Source organism: Vicugna pacos, unplaced genomic scaffold, assembly GCF_048564905.1.
Source record: "Vicugna pacos unplaced genomic scaffold, VicPac4 scaffold_103, whole genome shotgun sequence".
Lineage (NCBI taxonomy): Eukaryota > Metazoa > Chordata > Mammalia > Artiodactyla > Camelidae > Vicugna > Vicugna pacos.
The window spans coordinates 2,624,033-2,636,386 of record NW_027328783.1 but is presented as its reverse complement, the minus strand read 5'-3'; the positions used below and the strand labels follow the sequence as shown (position 1 = coordinate 2,636,386).

The following is a 12,354-nucleotide window of genomic DNA, read 5'->3' as shown; positions in this document are numbered from 1 at the left end:
TCTCAAGCATCATCCAGCAATCATATAATCATTCTTTCAAGAGAGAGTTACTTAGATCCTATTTTGTGCGAGATTTTACAAAGGGCAAAGAGAGACCGCAGCGTCCATGTTGGCAGCAAGTTGCGGGGCTATAATACAATTCTAATCCTGGTACCTTGCACACTTGTCCTCAGTATAAAGGCAAAAAATAAATAAAATAATACTATGTAAACCATACACATTGCTGAAAAAAATTAAAGAATACCTAAATACCTGGAAAGACACACCACGCAGATTCCTGGATCAGATGACAGCATTCTTGGGATGGCAGTGCTCTCCAGAGCGATGCATACATACAACGTGGTCTCGATCACAATCCCAGCGGGCTCCTCTGCAGTAACTGACTAGCTGCTGCTACAATTCATATGGGAATTCGAGGGTCTCAGTAACCAAAACGTACTTGAAAGAGAAGTACAACGTGAGAGGACTTGTAATTCTCAATTTCAAACCTTACATCTGTATCTCCAAGTGAGATTAGAGGCCATTTTTAAGTTATTATTTTGTTTATCCTTATTTTCTAAATTCTGTACAACAAATATACCTGTTAGAATAAGAAAAATAAAAAGTAAGTTATCTTTTAAAACATGAACACCGATTCATTCATTGGGAAAAAATTATTTTAACTCTAAAGAAGTAAACAAATATCTAGTGAAAAAGGACTACTTAAAAACAAGTGTGCATTTACAATTTTCATAAATTGAAAACTGAAAAGCACAAACACATCAAGTTTCTAGGGAGACTGGTGAAACATATTAACAATTATTTTAAAAATTCTTATTGAAAAATGAAAACTCAAGAAAGGGAAATTCGTGATTTACAGCCAACTGCAAACACATGGAAAGCAAAGGCCTAGAAATCACAGTTCCTTTAACTCTGCTACTAACGGAATAGGAGAGGAAATTCCTCACTGAGGGGACAGTGGAATCCCATCCATAAGATAGAATACACAGTACAAACTGCAGTAATATCGGGAGTGAATAACTTAGAAGAATTCTGAAGTTATAACATTGCTGAAAAACTATAAAAAACACTGACAGGCAGATTAAAACACACAGTCATATATATTATATAGAAACATATGTAGTCTGCTCCCATGTTGCATAGAAATACAAACATATTTGTTCATTTATGGGCACTTATGACTTTATCCCTGGTAGAATATTTCAACTAAATCAAATAATCAATATAACACTCCTCTTGTCAAATCTACTTGATAAGTTACTCTGCTATGTAACCATAAAGTGTCTAAGATAGATCTAAAATTAGTGAAAAAGAGCTTTGTATGGCTTCTTGAATTTTCTCAAATTTCCAAGCTTAATTTTAAAATAGATCTGAGCAGTATTTCTATATTATCTTTTCCCTTGTGAAATGAACAACACAGTCTGTTGTCAAAATTCTGTGCTTACAAATATTCACGAGCACAGTATCCTCCCAAAACTGCTGGACAGCAAAGCACTATCCAGACACTGTGACCAAATAAATGAAACAGAAGGAAGACAGTGACCCTATTCTGGAGGGCTTATAGTCTGTGTCAACACTGGGGTTTTTACTTGATTGGTTTGATTGGGTAGCAAAATAAAATCAATCAAGTACTTTCTTCTTTGAGCGTTCTGTAAGTGTTGACTGTTTTTAGTGTCATGAGCAGGAAAGACTTAAGCATGACTTGATTAGGTCAACTAGCAACAATCATCACTGGAGAGTGAGTAATATAGAAGTTAACTGATAGCAATGCTTCTGCCTACATGAGCCCTATAATAAATCTACACTGACATCCGAAAGGAAAATAAGGAGATGAGGTCCCCAATGAGAAAACAAACTAACAAGAAATCAAAAAAGGAAAGATGTTTTCATTAATGATTCCAGGCAGTAGTGGAGCATGGTGGTGAAGATCACATATTCTGGGGAAAAACATGAGGGGTCTGAACTCCCACAGCACTGGGTAGCTGTGACACTGATATTTCAGTGAAATTTTCTGCACCTCAGTCTCCTATCCAAAGACGGGGGAAAGCAACCGCACCCATCTCCTAGACTGTTTCTACAAATTTAGATATTTTATACATAAAAGCTTAAATAAAATACTTCATATTTAAAATAATACCCCAAAACACATGGAACAAAGAAAACAGAGATAAATAGGAGTTCATCAAAATTTAAACTTTGCTTCAAAGGGCACCATTCAGAAAGTGAAAAAACAACACACTAGAGAAAATTTTTTCAAATCATTTATCTCATAAGGAATTTGTATCTCCAAATGAAGAAAAAAACCCCCTACAACTCAACAATAAAAAGGCAACTCAATTAAAAAATTAATAAATGTTCTGAAAAGGTATTTTTCAAGAAAAACATAGAAATGTCCAATAAGCACAATGAAATGATGTTCAATAGCATTAGCTGTAAGGAAAATCAAGTCAAAACCACTAGGAGAAGCCGCTTCACACTCACAACAATAGGTTATAATAAAAAAAAATGGTAACAAGCACTAATGAGGACACAGAGGAAGTGGAGCGCACAGCCCTTGCTGGTGAGGATGTAACACAGCGTGGCCACTTTGGAAAACAGCCTGGCAGGGCCTCAGAGAGTTGAACATTTCGTTTCTGACTTACCCAGCAATTCTGCTCTCTGGGCACACACGAAAGAGAACTGAAAACAGATATCCACATAAAAAATCCCACATGAGTGTCCACGGCGACATTACTCATCACAGCCAAAAAGCAGAAACAACCCAAATGCCTATCACCTGGTGAATGGGTAAACAGAGGGGCCCAGCCATACAGTGGAATGTTATTCAGCAAAAGCAAAGCATAGAATAGTGACTCAGGCCACAACATGGACAAACATTGAAAACGTTACTCAGTGTGAAAGTAGTCGGTCACAATAGACGGTTCCACTTACATGAAGTGACTCGATTTACATTAAATGTCCAGCACAGGCAAATCCACAGAGAGAAAAGTGGCTCCTTGGGGCTGGGGGAGGATGGGGAAGATGGGAATGTTTGCTTATGCATACGGGGCATCCTGTTGGGGGGATGAAAATGTTCTAAGATTGAATGGGATGCACAATTCTGGGCATAGAGTAAAAACCGATGTACATTTTAATGGGTGAATTGTATTAAAACTGTTAAGAACAAAAGCATCTCGGGGCAGTACCTTCCAGAGTAAATGCAAATTGCTAACTTTTATTAGAGGAAAAAGAAACTGCCCTCAGCATGAAAGCAGGAGATCAGCAAATGTGAGTTAACTGAAATTGGACAAGAGCATTTCACTTGAAACAGTTGCTGAGTGTACACGAAATATTCAGAAATAGGAGAATCACCTTGACATCACGAAGAAGCATTCTGCTTCAAATGCAGATCAAGGATTCGGCAAGCCCTGCTGCCAGAAATGAGCAGAGAAGAATCCTGATTCATAAAACTAGCACCAGAGCCAACAAGAAAATGGTGGTGAGGAAAGCAGGCGGCGAATATCTGGAAGAGTTTGCTACAAATATTTTCTCCACCGAAAATTTAAAAATAAAATGAAAGTGATGAAATGCTGTCTTGACATCACGTGAATGGGCTTCCTTCGGTGCTCGACTGTTCTGTAACCCAGATTGATAGACTCAGGAGAATCAGCATGGCTCCTGGGGGTCCCCAAAGGACTGCCCACCAGCACGCTGACCACCATCACATCTGCCAGGGTTGAATTGCAGGGAAGAGACCAAGTTCTGAAAGGTACCGGAAATGTTGACAAGGGAAGAAAAGGATGAGTTTAGTCCTGGGACAGAGGCAGTGTGAGCAGAGGCCAGAAGGCTGCAGGTGAACTGCAGTAGACCTGGGGCAGGAAGGGATCACGGGGGAGCATATCTCAATTCTCTTCTGTCTCTCCCTCCGGTAGGAGAGATAAAGCCTGCATCCTTCTCACCTGGAACTGTGGGTTCTGGCTGGCAGAAGTCTTACCGACACGGAATGATTATTCAAGACTCTGTGGAAAAAGTCAAGAAATCGAGAGGGAGTAGGGAGCCATCTCCATGAGCCTCTCAAATGTTCCCATATTTATTGTGTATAATCAAAGGAAAAATTCGTTAACAGTTGTGAGATAATAAGGAGGAAATTCGGGAAAGACAGGATGAGGCAGAGATTGTAGAATATACAATGAGTACAAAGGATTAGTGTATCTTTAGGGAAGTCATGGGGTGAGGGGAACAAGATACACTTTTAGATATGTTCATTACAAAGCACACCACCAGACCAGCCAGGTCTTTGTTTTGAGGATAATAGACTAACAACACACAAGCCCAGCGTTTATAGCTGAGGGTCTCGGTCCTTGCTTTGCAACCAGCAGAGTGCTACCTAAAACCTCAACTACACAAGCAAAGCATTGTCTCTGCTTTTTAAGGAAAGGAGACTGGAGTGAAGATGCACAGGAACTTGCTTGCAAAGCAGTACCAAACCATATTTTTTCTTCTTAAAGTTCAGAGGCGACTGTGCTGTGTTATAATTTGTTAACCCAATCATGGGCTCCCACATGGAACCATTATGGAGGACACCCTAGGATGACTAATCCTGGATGTGGGTCTCTTCCTGCCATCTTCAGCCATTCTAGCAGGGTCTACGCACATCCGAGAATAACGATCCTACGGAACCACCCACTCTCTTAACTCCTGATGCTTGAAACTTAATTTTAGCTCTACACAACTTTCCGTAGAAAAGTTTCAGAAATAAAAGATATAATATTCCTTTTATATCTCATCATATTACTGATTTTTCTGATTGCTCTCTGCTGCTTCTACTTGGTAAAGCACCTCATTCTGCAGCTGAATTCAGTAATTTCCGTTGTGCATTTCTAGCCAGTTTGGGCTCGCTAAATTCTATTGGTCAAATATCGATATACTTAATTGATTTCTTTGTTCATCAATTTCAGCCAGGAGGAGAGGGAGTGTCACTCTTTTCCTCAGCCCACCCTCAACACTTTTCTCATCAACTCAGGCCTCCTGAAAACAAAACAAAGTATTTTTTCCCTTCTACTCTTTCCACAAACACAACAGGAAACATCAGTCTGGAGAAAGTATTCAACACAAATTTTAAAACAAAAATCTATAAACCTGAAGCAACTCCATCTCCGAATCATGATACACAATGACATGAGAGTAATTGTGTCAGGCACAAAGCATGAGGGAGCCTGACTACCTGATTTCTATTCTTCAAAGGAAGGAAGATTTTCGTATTTTTTATTATCATTCTTGGTCATTGTTTCTGATTATGCCAAAAAATAGTTTATGAAATAATTATGCACTGCAATAACAGATTTTTAATGTATCAATTTTAGAAGGCATTCAGAGGGGATAGGAAAACCCACCTCTGTAAAAAATGTAAAATTTCTTCCCCTGTTAAGAACACGTATACAAAATGCAACAGAGAATTCAAATTCTTGTGGAGAGGATCAAAACCACAGAATCAAAGCAAAGTCATTACAATGAGTCAATTTAAATTTCACTGGACAAACATGCTCAATGCATACAAATAATTTTAAAGGCACACTGCAAACCATTCACTTAATGATCTGCAGGCTAGAGGAAGAATTTCCCTCTTGAACAGACAACAGAAATCAGTAGGTTGTCCCACCAAACCAGGAGCAGAGAACAATCAGGTTTTTAACAGTTTTGATAAATCAGCATGTTCTAAAGATCAAAATCCAGAAATTTTAAACATTCATTCAAACCACAATGAAACAAGCACTTAAAGAAAAAAAAACACAAAGAATCTAAGCACAGAGGTCATTTAGATAGATCAATGAGAATTTCTTGTACCGCTGGAAGAAAGAACAGGCTATAACCTTTTACTTGAAAAATAAAACTTCTTTTAAAGATAAATGCTAAAACATATTTCATCTTTCATGTTGCCTTAAAAAATCTGAGGTACTTGTATCTGATCAGAAAAGCAATTCTGAGTAATATTATGTTACAATTCAGTGCCAGTTTGCTCTAGAAGAAAAGAGAAAAGTTACTATTTCTCATTCTGCACAGTTTAAAGAACCTCCCTGTCTCTATATCCTCCCATTTCCTAAGCTCAACCTCCCTAACCCTTCTGAAACAAGTATGAGAAAGTCTTATTCCCAACATGCCAAATGACAAAAGAATATCAATTTATTTATGTAAATATATGCCTACACCTTGAAATGGAGGAGAAAGTTATCAGAAGTCTATATGGAACTTCTTTCTATCTTCCTGATATCACACACACAAACGTTCACACAGACACAGACACATACCCCCTGGATTACTGAGCACTTCACAAGCTTAGTACTTACAACTTGTAGAAGATAACTTTGTAGTTAATTTAAAATACAAAACTGTCAGCTTTTGAAAGTCTTCATCATCTGCTAAACCATCCAAATATCAAAGAGACCCAATTAGCCTTCTCTGTAGAATGTAATTTCCCTTGATGGCAAAACAGACCCTAAGAAGTACTGGATCAAAGATTCGTGTTTATCACTACCTATGATCGTTTTTAAGCACATTAACAGATTCAGAAATGTATGTCTCATCAACATTTATTCCTATTGAAATAGCATACGTGTTCAATTGTCTATACAGTGACTAGGTCCCATGATGGTGTTTAAGAGCTATTTTGTGTATAGCAATATTTATATTCAAGTGCAGAAAAGGAGGGTGTGTTTTACTCAGTTGTAGAGCACCTGCATAGCATGCACAATGTCCTGGCTTCAGTCCCCAGTACCTCCAAAAAAATAAATAAACTAAGTGCATATTTAAAAATAAGAATAGTGCAGCCACTATGGAAGACAGTGTGGAGATTCCTCAAAAGACTAGGAATAGACTTACCATATGACCCAGGAATCCCACTCCTGGGCTTGTACCCAGAAGGAAAACTACTTCAGGATGACACCTGCTCCCCAATGTTCATAGCAGCACTATTTACAATAGCCAAAACATGGAAACTACCTAAATGTCCATCAACAGGTGACTGGATGAAGAAGATGTGGTATATTTATACAATGGAATACTTCTCAGCCATAAAAACCGACAACATAATGCCATTTGCAGCAACATGGATGCTCCTAGAGAATGTCATTCTAAGTGAAGTAAGCCAGAAAGAGAAATAAAAATACCATATGAGATCGCTCATATGCGGAATCTAAAAAACAAAAACAAACAAAAACAAAGCATAAATACAGGACAGAAATAGACTCATGGACCGAGAATACAGACTTGTGGTTACCGGGGGGGGGGTAGAGGGTGGGAAGGGATAGACTGGGATTTCAAAATTGTAGAATAAATAAACAAGATTACACTGTATAGCACTGGGAAATATACACAAAATGTTATGATAAATCACAGAGAAAAAAATGTGACAATGAGTGTGTATATGTCCATGAATGACTGAAAAATTGTGCTGAACACTGGAATTTGACACAGCACTGTAAAATGATTATGAATCAATAAAAAATGTAAAAAAAAAAGAATAAACACAGGGAAATATACACAAAATGTTATGATAAATCACAGAGAAAAAAATGTGACAATGAGTGTGTATATTTCCATGAATGACTGAAAAATTGTGCTGAACACTGGAATTTGACACAACACTGTAAAATGATTATAAATCAATAAAAATGTTAAAAAATAAAAATAAAAATAAATAAACAAAGTTGCAAAACAAAAAAAATAAGAATAAATTTATAAAAAAACGCAGACTAAAAACCACTGCAACCTAGGTACTACAATTATACTAAAAAAACAAGTGTTTCTATCAAATATTCACTATATGCCAATCACAGAGACAACCACAAGTCACCCCTGAAGCTTCACGTGTGATTCTCAACAACCCTACTAAGTAGACACGGATGAGAAACCCGGCTCTGCGGATGAGGAGACGGAGCTCAGAGGAGCCGGGGACGCTGACCGTCCTACTCCGTGTGACACCGCGTCAGCCCAGGGCAAGCGCTGACAGTGCTGCACTGAGGGGACACCCAGCTGCATGGACCCTTGGGGTACTGGGGAGTCCCAGAAAACACTAAAAATTTTTCAGTGAAAAACCAGCTCAAATATATTACACTGTGCCGCATCCCTTAAACAGGGAACGTGAACGAGACCTTTTTGATGCGTCCATGTTCTTTCTGCCATCATCAGTTACTTGCCCTCACTGCGTCACCAGTGATGATCTGGACCCCATATGAAGTGCACTCAGATGGCAGAGCTTTTAATGCTGTTGTATGAAGTTTGTAAGACTCTGTCTATGCCTCACACTGGTGGTCATCCATCACTTCTCACCAGTGTGGACGTACCACCTGAAATCATTCCTTTCTGCCTTTTAAAATCCCTTCATCTACTCCAGACTTTTCAATAGCAAAGAAGCAGCTAAACCACAGACAGTGGACAGCTTTTCACCAAATGGACTCGAACAGCCCATCTGACTACCTGGAAGCCCTTTTCTTCTATTAAACCCACTTCCAGGTACTTCATCATTTTCTGATTGGTTAACTGGGCCTCTGACTGGCCTACTCAGAGAGCTCCCAACCTCACATCCAGGGGTGGGAGAGGACCCTGCTGTTGGGGGAAATCAGTGAGGAAGGTGGACATCCTTCAGCCACGTCTGCATGGGTAGAAGTGCCACAGCGTGCTCAGAAATTATACCGTCATCACCCCTGGGCTCCCATGGACTGGTTTCACATTAACCAAAGTCATGAGACACTGATGCAAGAAAACCAGAAACTTAGCTTATTAATGTAACAGAAGACGTGAATCTATGAACCAGACTGAAATATCAGAGTTCAACCATGAGTACATTTTCTCCTCCACTGCCCAATAACGGGCAGGCAGTCACATGGCAAGCATGGACAGAAACGGAGCAGGAAGGGTTTCTAGATTAACTCAATGAACTAAATTTCTATTATACGAACAGATCTACTGCCCAGAAGACAATTAACGCCAATCACGGTGAACTCTCCGTGGACAGCGGCAAGACATGACTATGAGCACCCATGTAACTCTCCTTTCCCTGTCCTTTATAGGCTAACTGATGCACAGAGGTACAAAGATTCAGGGATGCTGATAACGCTAAACACAAAAAGCCCATCTCTGGGAGCCTCAAAACCAGACAGCCAGGGTTTAAATACCAGCTCTGCCAATTACTAGTTCTGTGATTTTGCCAACTTAATTACCCTCTGTGTGCCTCAATTTCCACACTGTAAAACTGGGATAACAATCAAACCTTCCTTACTCGCTTGTTGAGAAGATTGAAGGATTCATTTCTGTAAAATGCTCAGAAAAGAATGTAGCACATTTTGGGTGTTCAACAAATGTCAACTTAATATCAAAGTGATTTACAAGTCTCCCCTCTAATCATCTTATGTGTTTCCTGGCTAGCCTAAGTCCCAAAGAACATCCTTATTTCTCCTTTTATAAACAATTGGGGAGTACCCTTATGTTCCACCCCACCACCTGTTTAAACTGAGGGAGGGGATGCCTCCTAACCACTCTTTTGGGCCATGGAGAGTGCTTCTCCCTTCACACCCCTGGCCCCTGGCCCACAGCTAGCACTCATCACACTAACAGAGTGAGGTGTGAGTCCGGAGAGACAAGCGGGGCATGTGAAACCCTTCCTTTCACTCCAGTGTTGGTCACCATTGGGAAGCACCTGGGATGCTCAGCTCCATGGCAGGAAAGCCCTGTGCATGAAGGGGCAGGTCCTCTCAAGGGAAGGCTCGCTGTGGCCCAGAGCTACATGGGACAGGGTGAGTCTGTATTTCTGGGACACAGTATCATGACACGCATTTTCCCACAGCCTTGAAGTTCATGAAGAACGTGGCTTCATCAGTAACAAAGAAGACATTTATCGCCTGTCTACTCTTTTGTGTCATCTCTCAGTTGGCTGCTGGAGACAACATGTGTATAAGTATTGGATCTCCTTAAGCCCCAAAATATATGAAGCAACAAATAATTCTGTGGCTTAACATTGGTTCAGGGCGACTGTGTAACTGTCCTGACTCTGCTGATGCTAAATTATGGGTATAGGAACTATGGAACCTCCTCAAATATCTTTCATCATAAAAACAGCTCTTCTTATTTTCCTGTTTCTTAGTAATTGCCAAAGACTCCCAAATGATGGCTTCACACAAAACAGCAGCTAAAGTTTAAGAGCCCTCTTGACATACTCACTGTGGTAAACACTGCACATAATTTCTTATTCTCACAATTCTACAATTCATATATGAATGTCCCCATCTCACAGACGAGGGAAAAACTCAAAACGAACTGTCTCAGGCTCACGTGGCTCAGTGGCAGCACGTGCAACCAAACCCAAGTCAAAAAACTACACCACTTCGTATATGTACCAAATCTCCTACCACCAATTAACACACAGCGGAGGGGTCAAAACTCAGGGAACTCAATACACTTTTCACCTTTAAGGTCGTCCAGATGCCGCTTCTAGCTGTTTTATAAAATCCCGGCTCACTGGTTTCTAACACTAGAAGAAAAGCCCGATTTTCCCATTGCTTGCACAGCAAGGCTGAAATGTTCACAGTGAGATGACAGAATAAATCTAAGATATAAGCAGAATAACTTTTCCAGGTAGACACACATAAAAGACATTGGGCTCTTCTGAAGCATTAAGTAAAGAAATCAAAATAAAATAAAGTTATTTAAGCCTTCTTTTACAAACAGGAATGTTAAGACTGTAAGAAGGTGCAACAGTGCCACCTATGGCTAAAATGACCTTCCAGGTTGCCGGGAAAGATGCAACACAAAAATTGCCTGTAGGATCAGAAAGGAGAATCAGATAACTAAAAGCTTATGTAGCATATACTGCACTTTGATTCGGGGGAAGGGAGGGATATTCAGTATTTAATTTGATACTGCTAATACTCCTGAATATAAACAGAAGACATAGGCTCATGGAAACTCATCTTAGAAGAGGAAAGAATCCAGTTCAGCCACTTCATTTTACAGGAGGGGAAACTGAGACATGGAATGTGTCCTCCTGGCAATCGGCAGCAAAGGCATCCTAGGCCTCATGTCTTGCACTGTAGCAAAAACCAACAGATCTTTACTACGCCTATGTTCATAAAAGTCACGTTTGTATTTTTCCAACAGTAGGTTATCTAATATCTTGCAAAATACTTCTCAAAGATCCAGGATATCATACAAGTTTGTCGACATACAAAAATATTTATTTACATAATAAAACAGCATGAGCTTTATTCTCTCTATTAAAAAAGTAATGTGTCAAATCAATGTTTTGATATTTTAAACCTGTTAAGAGTGTAGAAAAAAATCAAAATTTTCTTTAATCACAAAAGAGAGGAGCTTATTCCCTGAAAATGATCAATGTGGATTTTACTAAACTTAATTGATCTGGTCAGAATCCCACGAATTTAAATATCTGAGTGGATGGTTACACGGCAACATAAATTCTGATTTGTAACAATACATATTCTGTGTAAATAATCTTCAAGGTCATCTGATTAAGGCAATTTAACTAGTCCCTGTCTCACTAGAATGATACAGATTTCATTAAAACTTCATACTACACCAAAAAAAAAATGAATCCTTGTTACTTTAAACCATATTCAAATATATCATACATATACATACTAAATATGCATCAGAAATAAGCGACACTCTTTAGTATTCAGAGTTGATAAATCTAAAATATCTGTCATTGTGACAGCACTTTTATTAAGCACCTCTTGTGTTCTTTGTATACAAGGCGTCTAACTCTCACAGTCAGACAAATTAAACAATATTACTAAAATTTCACAAATGAGGAAATGTACTTAAGCCATGAAAACAACTTACATATTCATCAACAGGAAAGAAAAGAGTAAAGACTTTACTTACAATATTCACTGACAATCTTTTCTTCCATATTAAGACTACATAAAACCAATTCAGTCTTTGTAAGTATTTCTGTCAATAAGGGCCACTAGAGAAAAACAAGTAACATCAATAGCAGTGGTTGGACTTTCAGAGCCCACTTCCCTTTTGCACTATAATTATTTTTAATGTTATGTTTTTAGTGCTTACAGAGCACTAAAATATAAAATTAACTTTTTAAGTAATTACCTGAGAATTATAAATTTGTGAAAATAAACAATTGTAATTTCTGCCACTCTGTCTCACCTTCTCAATGGTGTCTCTCCTTTGAAGGCATCATCAAGCTGAGATCACTAAACTCGGCCATTTATGGAGTCACAGGTGTTTGGGTAACCACTTAACGGGAGGCTGATTAGAGGAGCAATTAAGAAAGCATCCTGTGCAGCCTGGGTTCCAGCACCGAGCTAGCCACAGCCTGCTGCGTGTAATTTGGGACAAGCTGCT

General features: G+C 39.0%; 1 protein-coding gene across 6 annotated transcripts in view; it reads right to left on the bottom strand.

Moving 5' to 3' along the window:
- LOC140694718 (uncharacterized) overlaps window positions 1–12,354 on the bottom strand; it is a 204,121-nt gene that overhangs the window by 80,126 nt on the left and 111,641 nt on the right. For 4 of the 6 annotated variants that reach the window (XR_012070308.1, XR_012070315.1, XR_012070311.1 and 1 more), the window contains exon 2: window positions 253–438. The exons of 1 other annotated variant lie outside the window; for it this stretch is intronic. The gene's annotated coding sequence lies outside the window, so the exon portion shown is untranslated. The remainder of the gene's footprint in view (window positions 1–252; window positions 439–12,354) is intronic. One more of the 6 variants, XR_012070310.1, reaches the window with a different exon arrangement.